Raw genomic sequence first — 13,943 nt, forward strand, 5'->3', positions numbered from 1 at the left:
ACAAGATTAATTTTTTTTTAAAGAATTTAGTTTGAGTTCTTTTTATGTATTTATTTAGAACCACTAAATAATCCGGGTTAAATAATCCCAGAGCCTAGATTCAATCCTCTCTCTATCCTTAGCCACAGTCCCCAAACCCTAAAGTTATGCTTCTGGCAACAGCAATTACTGGGGGCTTTCTCTCCCCACTTTTTTTCACTTATTTCATCGCAAAAACACCATATAGCAGCTCTTCATTGCTACCACTCACCTCAACTTTGGCATTCACGGTTAGAATGTGTGGAGGTTTGCTTGCACCTTTAATGAAATGAAATACTTATGAATATGTGGCTTGTATTTTGAAGGTTCTAAAGTATAACGGGACTTTTCATTGGTTCATAAAGAGCATAAAAATGATTAATATTGTATTTGGATTTGTTCTTTTTTTTGAGCATTAAAAGACAATTTTTAATAGTGTTCATTAGATAGACACATTTCAACATTTCTCCGTTTAACAAGTTATACAGAACATTTCCTTTCCTTTAAATTAGTTGTGGCGGGAAAGACTGATTTGTTGACAAATAAAAAATGACATTTTGGTTTTGGGACCAACATATATTTAAAAAGTAATTGAAATTTAATTATGTATATCAGCTTCAGAAATAGATTAAAAAACTGTTTTTGTGACCCGATCCTTAGAATTCTTGCATTTTGAGCTGAAAAAAAAACCCAACTGTTATTTTTGTAATGTTCATATGCTATTTCTAAATGGTAAGATAAAGGAGCATTCAGAGAGGTATTTGTAAGTTCTTCAAAAAAACATGCTGCTGGTAATTGTTTTCATTTCCATTCAAGGCAAGCTAGGTAAAATTTTCTCCCCCACTCTGTTCTTTCTCCCTCTTATTTGATATGCTAAAGACATTCAGATGACCTATATAAGAATTTGGATCAGATGATCACAATGTATGGATGTGGCAAAAATGACCTTGAGGCAAATTTGCAGAATTATCGTTCTTGGGCTCTTTACTGGGATGGCTCAACATAAATGTTCTTTGTGTTTCCTGTCTTTAACCAATAGTCTGCTTTGGCTAAAACCATCTGTGACAAATAAGAAAACAAATTCAAGAGTATATAGCGGTCAAAGGGAGCCAAAGTGATGAGCCACTTGGTGACTGAGTTAGAAGCACAATTGTCTGATGGCCATTAACTATCCTGCAGTCCCACATGATACACACACACACACACACACACACACTCAGAGGCTCCCGAAGTTCCATTGTTGGGGTGGATTTGTTCTTTTTAATGTTTTCATTTACAAAGGGGCATTGTCTACACTGTGTTTCAAAATAAATATATTCAGTTAAAATGGTGACATTAATTTCATCTTGTATTGATAGCCATGTTTAGCAATTTACAGTATCTTTTTTTATCTGGCCTCAAGCATACTACACTCTTTGTTTTATTCTTATCTTGCTGGCTACTCCTCTGTGTCCTTGACCTGTTCTCTATATTCCGCTGGATGACTCCAGATGACTCCCTAACTGTTGGCATATTCCAGGGACCCAGTCCCTGCTCTACTGACACTCAGGCCCCTGGTAATCTCATAATACCCAACAAAAAAAAAACCTACCTCATGAATATGTGGCTTGCATCTTGAGGCTTCTGAAGCATAGTGTTACTTTTCATTGGTTCATAAAAAAAAAAAGCACAAAAATGATTAACTTTTTTGAGGATTTGTTCTTTCTAACAAAATGTTTTCATTTACTATGGGGCATTGTCTTCACACTGTTCCAAAGTAAATATATTCTGTTAAAATGATGACATTCATTGTGTCTTTTTGTTGATAGTGGATGTTTAGGAACTTACAGTACATTTCTATGGGGCTTCTAGCATACTGCACTCTTTTATCTGGTCTCCTTGTCCAGTCCCCTATGTTCTCCTGGATGACTCCCTAATGTTGGTATGCCCCCGGGAACAAGTCCTTGCAACTTCTTTTTTTTCTTCCTCTCTCTCAAACCTGCTCCTCTTGCAGTCTTCCTGATCTCAGGAATGACAATTCCATCCTTCCAGTCGCTCAGGCCAGAAACCTTGGTGTAATGCTTGACTCCTCTCTTTATACCGACTGTCTTGGATTGAATTGCATTCCCCAGAAATACGTGTATCAGTTCTGCTAGGCCATGATTCCCAGTATTGTGTGATTGTCCACCATTTTGACATCTCAATGTGATTTTCCTAGGTGTTGTAAATGTTACCTCTATGTTGTTAATGAGGTAGGATTAGGGGCAGTTATGTTAATGAGGCAGGACTTAATTTACAAGATTAGGTTGTGTTTTAAGTCAATCTCTTTTGAGATATAAAAGAGAGAAGCGAGCAGAGAGACAGGGAGAGCTCATACCACCAAGAAACAAGAGCCAGGAGAATAGTGCGTCCTGGGATCCCTAGGCTGAGAAGCTGTTCGAAGACTGATGACAAGGACCTTCCCCCAGAGTTGACACAGAGAGAAAGCCTTCCCCTGGAGCTGGCACCCTGTATTCGCACTTCTAGCCTCCTAGACTGTGAGAGAATAAATTTCTCTTTGTTAAAGCCATCCACTTGTGGTATTTCTTTTATAGCAGCACTAGATAACTAAGATACGGACATACAGGAAATCATGTTTGCACTACCCTCAGACTATTTCCAGAGTCTGGCCACTTCTCACCATCTCCACTGTATTCACCATCGTCTCCCATCTGGAGTTTTTAAATACCCTCCTTATCCATCTCCCTTCTTCTACCCTTGTCTACCTACATTCTATTATTAACACAGCAGCCTGAGTATTAAATCATTTGTTTCTCTTCTCAACCTTCCAGTGGCTCCCCATTTCTCAAAGGCCAAAATCCTATAAGCCTTTACACAATCTGGTCCTTATCTGGTTCAAGTCAATGCTGAAATGTCACCTCCAGCACTGATCATCCCAGTTAATATTGGAACATCTCTCCTTGACATTCCTAATCCCGTTACCCTGCTCTATTAGAATTTTCCATAACATTTAGCACATTCTAACAGGCTGTATAATCCCCTTGTTTAGTTTATTGCCTGACTTCCCCCATTAGAATTTAACCTTTAAGAAGGTACTGATGCTTACATGTTTTATTCACTGACAGATCCCCAGTACGTAGAACAGGACTTGGAACACAGTAGGAACTCATCAATTTTTTTTTTTTTTTGCTTGAAACTAAGGGTTTAATTTGTGTGTGTGTGCTTTGGATAAAGGTTTACAGGACAAATTAGTTTCTCCTTAAACAATACATATATTGTTTTGTGACATTAGTTGCCAACCCCGTGATGTGTCAACACTCTCCTCTTCTCAACCTTGGGTTCCCCATTTTCATTTGTCCAGCTTTCCTGTCCCCTCCTGCCTTCTTGCCCTAGCCCCTGAGCTGGCGCGCCCATTTAGCCTCCTATATATGGCTGTGCTATGTCTATTATTGTTTGTTTTATGGGCCTGTCTAATCTTTGGCTGAAGGGTAAACCTCAGGAGTGACTTCAGTACTGAGTTAAAAGGGTGTCCGGGGGCCATACTCTCGGGATTTCCCCAGTCTCTGTCAGACCAGTAAGTCTGGTCTTTTTTTGTGTGTTAGAATTTTGTTCTACATTTTTCCCCAGCTCTGTCCAGCACCCTCTATTGTGATCTTGTCAGAGCAGTTGGCGGTGGTAGCTGGGGCACTCGTCAATTCTTATGGAATGAATAAGTAAATCAGTATAGTAGATTGAAAATGGACAATTTATGGAATTAAGCGTGAATATCATTGACTATGTCAATCAGTATAACAACATGGTACAGTGGAAAGAGCCTTGGGTGAGAGGCAACACCGGAGTATGGATGCACTGACTGCCACAGGCTACGCGCTGTGGCTCTCCTGAGCTTTTGCTTCTTTCCCTTCTTCCCTCCTTTTGTCCTACACTGTAGCCATATTCCCGAGCCCTGGTGGTGCAATGGTTAAGCGCTCAACTGCCAACCAAAAGGTCAGTGGTTCAAACCCACCAGCTGCTCTGAGGGAGAAAGATGTGGCAGTCTGCTTCCATAAAGATTATAGCCTTGGAAGCCCTCTGGGGCAGTTCTACTCTGTTCTACACGGCTACTATGAGTCAGAATCCACTCAATGGCAATGGGTTTGGTTTTCTGGTAGCCATACTGAATTACCAGTGGTTCTCAAAAAGTACGTTGCTGCCTCTCCCAGGCCTGGAACACACTACTCTGTGGGTACCCTTTCCTCTCTCCCCTTTCCCTCTCCTTCTGAAGTATTTACATTTGTATTATTTCACCAATGTGGGGAGCTACCCCAAGGAAAAAGAATTGGTAACTTTGTTATATCTACGTGGCCAAGACGACTCAACAATGTGATTCCTCCTGGAACAAAGTGCCTTGACACAATTTCACCCCCACCCTTAAAGCCCTAACAAGTAAATATCTGAACGTAGAGATTGCCACCTCTGAGAAGGCTTCCTGGACCTTCCCAAGCCTGGCGGAGGTCCCTCTCCTTTGTGCTTGCATAGTACCCCCTGTTGCCTAAACCTACACAATGTGATGGAGGGCTGTGAGATCTAACTGGAATGTTTTTGAACCTTTGATGGCTGGCAGCAGGAGCAAAGCAGTTTTTCTAACAACTGCCAGCAGGTACTTGCGCTATAGATATAAATTATCAATTTGTTTTCCTTGGGGGAGCTTCCCACATCAGTAAAAGAAAAAATAACAGAAATGTAAATACTTCAGGAACATCCTATTTCCTAGAGTGTACTCTAGGAAAGGTTTGTTTGTTTGTTTTTTGCACTCCTATTCCTTTTGGGGAAACCCTGGTGGTGTAGTGGCTAAGTGCTATGGCTGCTAACACAAAGTTAGGCAGTTCAAATCTACCAGGTGCTCCTTGGAAACTCTACGGGGCAATTCTACTCTGTCCTATAGGGTTGCTATGAGTCGGAATTGACTCGATGGCAATGTTTTTTTTGGGGGGTATCCCTTTTGGATACGGGCCCTGGTGTCATAGTGGTTAAAGCACTTGACTGCTAACCAAAAAGTTGGCAGTTCAAACCCACCAGCTGCTCCAAGGGAGAAAGATGTGGCAGTCTGCTTCCGTAAAGATTTACAGCCTTGGAAGCCCTATGGGGCAGTTCTACTCTGTCCTACAGGGTTGCTATAAGTCGGAATTGACTACAGCAGGTTTGATAGTGGGTATCCGTTTTGGATGTTTAGGGATTTGGTAATCCTTCTGCTGGGCCCAGGGGATGGATTTGGGGCTCATGGGATCGGGGAAGAGAGATTAGTGAAGTGATTGATATGCTTAAGAAGGGATTCCCACATTTTTATTCTATTCTATAGAACAGTCCTGATCAAAAGGGGGAACATGTAGAACAGAATTTCAAATTCTAATGGACTCCAGACTTTCTGGAGCCATGGGGGCTGGATGAACCCCTCAAACTATTGCCCTGAGATAATCTTTTTTTATCGTATATTTTGTTTAATATTTGCATTGTTTCTATAGTGCAATTATAGCAATCTTTAAATTTACTTTTCATTACAAATATTTGTTAAGTTTTGTTTCGGAAACATTTTTCCTACTCCCTGAGATAATCTTGAAACCTTAAACCAAAAATATCCCCTGAAGTGTTCTTAAAACCAAACAGTAGTTTAGCATAACTAGTAAAGAATATTTTTGCCTCGAGCATTGTGCTCTTTCAAAATGTATCTATATGGGATCAAATTGACAACAACACCTGGACAGATTAGATAGGGCAGTGAGTTTATGTTTATAGAGGGAGGAACAATTCAGAAAAGGAGGGTGAGAAAGCCTGCACAACTGGAAGAATGTAATCAACGTCACTGAATTGTAGACACTGTTGAATTGGTGTATGTTTTGCTGTGTATATTCTCAACAACAATAACAAAATAAATACAATTTAAAATAAAGAAAATAAAAAAGAAGGGGTTCCCAGCAATATGGCTACAGATGTGATTTAGAGATAACCAGTGAGGAAATTCCTGTGTAGAGATCTCTAGAAGCTGTAAACCTATTTAAAGAGTTTTTTTTTTCTTTTCTGCATTGAAGTTTCCTTGTGGAGGTTCCTTCTGAGATAGGGATGAGGTAATAATGCTTAGGACAACAATCACCATCCTGTTGGCAGATCGATGTATAAGGCAGAAGTTGGTACTGATTTGGGGGATGCCGGTGGACCCTGGAGCCCTGGTGGCACAGTGGTTAAGGGCTTGGCTGATAACCAGAAGGCCAGTGTTTGAACCCAGCAGCTGCTCCTTGGGAGAAAGATGTGACAGTCTGCTTCCGTAAAGATTTACAGCCTTGGAAGCCCTATGGGGGCAGTTCTACTCTGTCCTATAGGGTGGCTATGAGATGGAATCAACTCAATGGCAGTGGTTTTGGGTGGACCCTGAGGGAGTGAGATAGACAGGATCCCACAAGATGCCTTAAAAACCCTCAGCAGGTATAGAATGCTTGGCAAAACAGTTTTCAGGAAGAAAGAGAATGCATACAAACTTCATTAGAGTTTACTGAAGGCGGTACTTTTTGATTTTGACATTTGGGTGGGGAGTTACAAGAAAAAGGAGCCCTGGTACTTTTTGATTTTGACATTTGGGTGGGGAGTTACATGAAAAAGGAGCCCTGGTGACACAATGGTTAAGCACTTGGCTGCTAACCAAAAGGTGGGTAGCTTGAACCCACCAACTGCTCCGTAAGAGAAAAGACCTGGTGATCTGCTCTCATAAAGATTACAGCCTAAGATGACATGATACACAGAAAACCCTAAGTAATCCTCAAGAAAACTACTGAAACTAATTGAAGAGTTCAGCAGAGTATTGGGATATAAGATAAACATACGAAAATCAGTTGGATTCCTCTACACCAACAAAAAGAACATCGAAGAGGAAACCACCAAATCAATAACATTTACAGTAGCCCCAAGAAGATAAAATACTTAGGAATAAATCTTACCAAAGATGTAAAAGACCTATACAAAAAAAAAAAAAAACACTTCTGCAAGAAACGAAAAGAGACCTACATAAGTGGAAGAACATACCTTGCTCATGGATAGGAAGTCTGAATATTGTAAAAATGTCTATTCTGCCAAAAGCCATCTATGGATTTAATGCAATTGCAATCCAAGTTCCAACGACATTTTTTAAAGAGATGGAGAAACAAATCATCAACTTCATATGGAAGGGATAGAGGCCCCGGATAAGTAAAGCATTACTGAAAAAGAAGAACAAAGTGGGAAGCCTCACCCTACCTGATTTTAGAACCTATTATACCACCACAGTAGTCAAAACAGCCTGGTACTGGTACAACAACAGATACACAGACCAATGGAACAGAACTGAGAATCCAGACATAAATCCATTCACATATGAGCAGTTGATATTTGACAAAGGCCCCAAAGCAGTTAAATGGGGGAAAAGACAGTCTTTTTAACAAACGGTGCTGGCATAACTGGATATCCATCTGCAAAAAAATGAAACAAGACCCATACCTCACTCCATGCACAAAAACAAGCTCAAAATGGATCAAAGACCTAAATATAAAATCTAAAACGATAAAGATTATGAAAGAAAAAGTGGGGACAACGTTAGGAGCCCTAACACGTGGCATAAACAACATACAAAACATTAATAACGATGTAGAAGAAAAAGTAGATAACTGGGAGCTCCTAAAAACCAAACACCTATGCTCATCCAAAGGCTTCACCAAAAGAGTAAAAAGCCTACCTACAGACTGGGAAAAAGCTTTTAGCTATGACATATCTGATCAGCGCCTGATCTCTAAAATCTACATGATAACTGCAAAAACCCAACTACAAAAAGACAAATAACCCAATTAAAAAACAGGCAAAAGAGGTGAATAGACACTTCACTAAAGAAGACATTCAGGTAGCTAACAGATATATGAGGAAATGCTCACGGTCATTAGCCATTAGAGAAATGCAGATCAAAACTACAATGAGATTCCATCTCACTCCAACAAGGCTGCCATTAATCCAGAAAACACAGAAGAATAAATGTTGGAGAGACTGTGGAGAGACTAGAACACTTGTACACTGCTGGTGGGTATGTAAAATGGTACAACCACTTTGGAAATCAATTTGGCGCTTCCTTAAAAAGCTAGAAATAGAACTACCATATGATCCAGCAATCTCACTCCTTGGAATATAAAAAAAAAAAAATGGTACAACCACTTTGGAAATCAATTTGGCGCTTCCTTAAAAAGCTAGAAATAGAACTACCATACGATCCAGCAATCTCACTCCTTGGAATATATCCTAGAGAAATAAGAGCCTTCACACAAACAGATATATGCACACCCATGTTTATTGCAGCTCTGTTTACAATAGCAAAAAGATGGAAGCAACCAAGGTGCCCACCGATGGATGAATGGATAAATAAATTATGGTATATTCACACAATGGAATACTACGTATCGATAAAGAACAGTGAGGAATCTGAAACATTTCATAACATGGAGGAACCTGGAAGGCATTATGCTGAGGGAAATTAGTTGCAAAAGGACAAATATTATATAAGACCACTACTATAAGAACTCGAGAAATAGTTTAAACAGAGAAGAAAATATTCTTTGATGGTTATGAGGCGGGGAGGGAGGGTGGGAGAGGGGTGTTCACTAATTATCAGTAGTTAACTACTTTAGGTGATGGGAAAGACAACACACAATACAGGCAAGGTCAGCACAACTGGACTAAACCAAAAGCAAAGATGTTTCCTGAATAAACTGAACTCTTCGAAGGCCAGTGTAGCAGGGGTGGGGGTTTGGGGACCATGGTTTCAGGGGACATCTAAGTCAATTGGCATAATAAAATCTATTAAGAAAACATTCTGCATCCCACTTTGGAGAGTGGCGTCTGGGGTCTTAAATGCTAGCAAGCAGCCATCTAAGATGCATCCACTGGTCTCAACCCACCTGGACCAAAGGAGAATGAAGAACACCAAGGACACAAGGTAATTATGAGCCCAAGAGACAGAAAGGGCCACATAAACTAGAAACTACATCAGCCTGAGACCAGAACTAGATGGTGCCTGGCTATAACCGATGACTGCCCTGACAGGGAACACAACAGAGAACCCCTGAGTGAGCAGGAGAGCAGTGGGATGCAGACCCCAAATTCTTGTAAAAAGACCAGACTTAATGGCCTGACTGAGACTAGAAGGACCCCGGTGGTCCTGGCCCCCAGACCTTCTGTAGGCCCAGGACAGGAACCATTCCCGAAGCCAACTCTTCAGACATGGATTGGACTGGACAATGTGATGGAGAGGGATGCTGGTGAGGAGTGAGCTTATTGGATCAGGTGGACACTTGAGACTATGTTGGCATCTCCTGGCTGGAGGGGAGATGAGGGGGTAGAGGGGGTTAGAAGCTGGTGAAATGGACATGAAAAGAGAGTGTGGAGGGAGGGAGCAGGTTGTCTCATTAGGGGGAGAGCAATTGGGAGTATGTAGGAGGTGTGAGGAAGGTGTATACGTTTTTGTGTGAGAGACTGACTTGATTTGTAAACTTTCACTTAAAGCACAATAAAAACTTAAAAAAAAAGATTACAGCCAGGAAATCGTATTAGGGGCAGTTCTATTCTATCATATAGGGTCCCTATGAGCTGGTTAGCAGCCAAGTGCTTAACCATTGTACCACCAGGGCTCCTTTATTTGGGGGTGGTCTCTGCATAATAAACATGTAGATTGACGGTAAGACACCGCAGTTTCAGGAGCAGTGAAGTATCGAAGCACATTTTAGACTTCATGAATGCCACATGTAGATCATGGACTGTCATAATGAGAGGTGTGTGGTCATAATGGCTCATGACATCACTGACTATTGAAATACACCTGCTGCACAAGACACAGGAGCGTTTCAGTTCCTGTATGAATCAAGAACATAAGAAGCCTTCTGACAGGTCAGTGATACACACTGTAATGTATAGCTCAAAATGTATGTCAGCAAATGTATAAAAGTCAAAATCCAGTGCTTCATAAATGTCCAAGAATAATATATGAAAATACAAATGTTCAAAAGTTGAAGGTATAGAATTTTAAAATTAATTTTATGGGTCATAGTTTTTTTTTTTAAGCTTCAGTAAGAAAAGGGAATCATTTCTGTTTCTAAAAGATTAGGTGCTCCTCCTTATTTTCTCCAGGAAGTAGTCTACTTCAGCAGAAAGTACAGTGTGCTATCTCGGCCTCTTGGGAAACATGGCATGTTCAAGTTTGCTAGAAAGATCTAAGGATTGCTTTTAGTCATAAATCTCACTGAAAAGTTCATCTGGATATTGGTGTAGAGAGAAAATGGCGGCAGGGGCGGGGGGTGCGGGGTGGGGGAAGCAGAAATGGCACAATACCTCAGTTCAGGATCAGAAATGGGCAGTGAATGCCCTAATTTAAGGTTACTTGTAGAACCACTGGTCTCCAGCTGGTTTATTTTTGTCATCTCCAGTTTTTCCACAGAGATTTCATAATAATAAATTCATGAAAGTCCTATAGTATATATTTCTAAAATCAAGAAAACGTGTATTTAAAAAGCATTAACTGGAATTCTGCAGCTGATTTATTAAAAACAAAGGAAATGTCCTCTGACTGTTCGTGCCATCTTATCTTGACGCAAAAGAACAGTTTTTTTAGATCCGGCATTTTCTCTGCGGTGGAGACATGCCATTTTCGAAGAATATTCCCACCTCTGGGAAATGTACTTCTGAAACATGTAATTGTTGTGTAATAAATCAAGTAGAACTATGACGCAATAATGCACTGCAAGTTGCCTTACAAAAATGATGTCATTTGGTGCAGACGTAGTCACTTTTAGAACACAGGTAGACATGGCAAAGCTCGCTCCACGTAGACCCCGCTCTCTCCACCCCCAGCGTGTCCAAGATGCAAAAACACATTTTCCGGCCTTCCTAACTTTCAATATGTCGCGGGCGGGCGCTCCGCAGTGGCTCAGCTCACCGCTTGTGCAGGCAGAGGCCCGAAGCTAGGGGACAAACACCGCGGAGCATCTCCAGCCCCGACGGCGACGCCGCGGGGGGAGATGCGCCTAGCGGGGCCCGCGGCCGAAGCGGTAGACCGGGCCGGCTGACTTCCTCGGGGGCGACCTCTGCTTGGCCAGCCGCCGCTCGGGACGCGGCGGGCTGGACGGCTAGGGGAGCCGCGGGTTTGGGACAGTCCTCACCCCACCCCCGGGTCCCACTCCCAGCTCCCGCGGCGTCGGCCCCGGAAGTGACGCGCGCCAAACGGGCGCTGGGCTGAAAGATGGCGGCATTGGCGCTCGACCAGGGGGAAGGTAAACACCCTCCGGGCCGCGGCCCGCGCGCCCGCGCCCTGGCTCCTCGCGGCGCGGACGGGGCGGGCTGAGGGCGCCTCCCGGCTCTCTCACCACCGCGCGAATTCCCACCCCCTCCCTTGCTCCCTCCCCTCCCTCTCCCGCTTGGCGGGGCTTCCGCGTCGCGGGAACAGCGCAGGGAGCCCTCTCTCGTCCGGCCCCGCCTCCCTGGGCGGGCCCCGGGCGGTTCCCGCGGCCCGCAGGGGGCGCGCGGCCCGGCGCGGCCCCTGGCTCGAGGCCCTGCACGCCCCGCCCCTTGCCCGCCCCTTTCCCGCCTTCCTCCACCCCCGGCGTGGGTGATCCTGAGGCTCGGCGCGCTTCGGGGCAGAAGCCCGGAGACGCCGTCGTCGACGCTGTCACCGCTGGCTCCTCTGCCGCTTCCCGCGGCCCCCCAATCTCTTTCTCCACCTGCAGCCCCGTGTTGGCCCTCACGCCGAGCCCCGCCGGGCGCTGCAAAGCCCCCGGTGTTGGCGAGGCCAGGCCCAGCCCCGACGCCGTACCTCCCCACGCCGAGCCCGACAGTCTCGACTTGCGACTCAGCGCTGTCTTCTTTCCCAGGAGTGATTCCGAGGGGGTCGCAGGCGCGCAGACTCGCCCCCCGCCAGAGCGCCCCGGCCCGGCCCGGGAGCGGCCCCTGGTAGAGAGGTTCGAGGAGCCAGCCAAGCCGAGTGCCGTCCCGGCGCCTCGCCCGCCCACCACCGGCCCGCCGGCCCGCTTGTTCCTGATGCTGACTGCCGTCCACTAGAGGTTGGACAGGACCCCCAAGGTGCGTACCCGCCCCTGCCCGCCCGCTCCGGGGGGTGGGGGGTGTCCCGGCTTCGTCCGCGGCCCCGAGCGAGCCCCGGATTCGAAAGCCTCTCCGGAGGAGTCTCAGCTCTGATTTACCGAGCCCTGAGTCGAACATTTGGTAGACGCCGGTGCTTTAATCTGTCTTTGAGTTTACTTAAATTGTTTGAAATTTAATTTTTTTCAGAGAGGAAAAAAGAAGCATAATTCAGCCATTTTTTGCAGCACACAGCTGCAGGTACCATGATTATTTTTTCCCTAACCCATTTCTCCCCTTTAACAATTCTATTTATGCCTGAAATAGAACTATGCGAAATGGGAGGCATAAAACGTGGAATCAGAAGGTCTGGGTTCGACTGTTTGAGAAAATCCCTTACCGAGCTTCGGTTTCCTGATTTACGATTTCGAGTCAGTAGTACCCACATCTCTGGATAGTGAGGACTATATGAGGTCATATATGTGGAAATTATCTATAACTGTAAAGTGTTATAAAAATGCAGTGCTTGTAATTTTCTTTTTTCAGTAATCTTTGCCAGCGTGGTTAATGCTGTAGTGGCTAACTGTTGCTGCTTCTTTATTTCTATATTATAACTATAAGCAGTAAGTACGGAATAGCACAAGCAGTGCTGTGAATCGACCAGATACGTAATAGTCACTTTGCTTGGCCTTCCTCCTATGAAATGCTAACTGCTTAAATAACGGTATTCTTTAATTCAAATTTAACATTACTGTAGTGCTTTCCTTTTCATCTTTCTAGGCCACTTAGGCCTTCTTCTTACTCAGAATATTTGTTTAGCTTGTTACATTCGTCTAGTCTTTTATATTTTTCTGAGATAATACCACCTTTGTTAATCTGATTAAGTTCTAATTTAGGCGGTGCTTTTTAGGTCTATCTTAATTTTAATGGCTATCTTTCATATCTAGGGAACAGGATGCCTGAATGTCTCTATGAATTTGAAGGTTGTTTTTGAAGAGCTTGTAAATGCATTCATATTTCTGTAATTCTTAAGAGATCTAGAAATGTATAGAAAATTTCAACTTCTCGGCACTGAATGCAATCATATTTATGGAATTCTTATTAATTATTGCAACGCTTAGTAGGTGCTTAGAGTCACAGTTTATCAGTGGTAAAGGATGTTAATTTGCACCCATTATTGCTGATTAACTTTGGGAGAGGATAGAATAGTAAGTATTTGTGGTTTGAAAATTGAGTTTATTTGGCAGATTTGGTAATATATATGTGTAACATCAGCATGGAATGATTCTGTACTTGGCACATAAAAAGGTAGTATGGTTTGGCTTAAATGGTACACAAAAAGCGAAAGAGAAGCCTTTTTTTAGTATATTATTTTTAGCTAACAAATGGTTTTCTGATCATTACATGTTTTATTAAATTTATAATTCTCTAGTCCAATACCAGTTGTCTTTCAGAGCATGCTTTCATGTTTCGTTAAAAGGCAGAATAATGTGAGGCGGGCAAGATTAAAATAGCAAAAGGGAGAGCCTACCTAACTTTAATGCGGTAGCTTCTATACATTGGACTTACTGGGTGTCCTGAAGATAAAATTTTGGTATTTTACTGCTTTATGGGAAATTTCAAGGTTTGACCTTCTCTCTGCCTTCATTTGGGTTTGCTGTGGAGCTGAAATTTGGGACCAGGGCTGGCTTCCTGGCTGTACCACCTGTGCAGCCACCCAGGACCCTGTGCTCATAAGGGCCCCACACTTGGCTTAATGATACGCATTTAAAACTGGTATTGTACAATATAAAGATGAAGGGTAAAATTAATATTCGTTTAAAGTTTTAATTTTTCTT

General features: G+C 43.2%; 1 protein-coding gene across 3 annotated transcripts in view; it reads left to right on the plus strand.

Moving 5' to 3' along the window:
- KLHL15 (kelch like family member 15) overlaps nt 1-13,943 on the plus strand; it is a 71,168-nt gene that overhangs the window by 22,313 nt on the left and 34,912 nt on the right. Inside the window, exons 1-2 of one of the 3 annotated variants that reach the window (XM_049873185.1) lie at nt 9,907-9,924; nt 11,901-12,108. The gene's annotated coding sequence lies outside the window, so the exon portion shown is untranslated. Of the gene's footprint in view, nt 1-9,906; nt 9,925-11,189; nt 11,304-11,900; nt 12,109-13,943 lie in introns of those variants that run through there. The other 2 variants (XM_049873183.1, XM_049873184.1) reach the window with 2 other exon arrangements.

This window comes from Elephas maximus, chromosome X (assembly GCF_024166365.1).
Source record: "Elephas maximus indicus isolate mEleMax1 chromosome X, mEleMax1 primary haplotype, whole genome shotgun sequence".
Lineage (NCBI taxonomy): Eukaryota > Metazoa > Chordata > Mammalia > Proboscidea > Elephantidae > Elephas > Elephas maximus.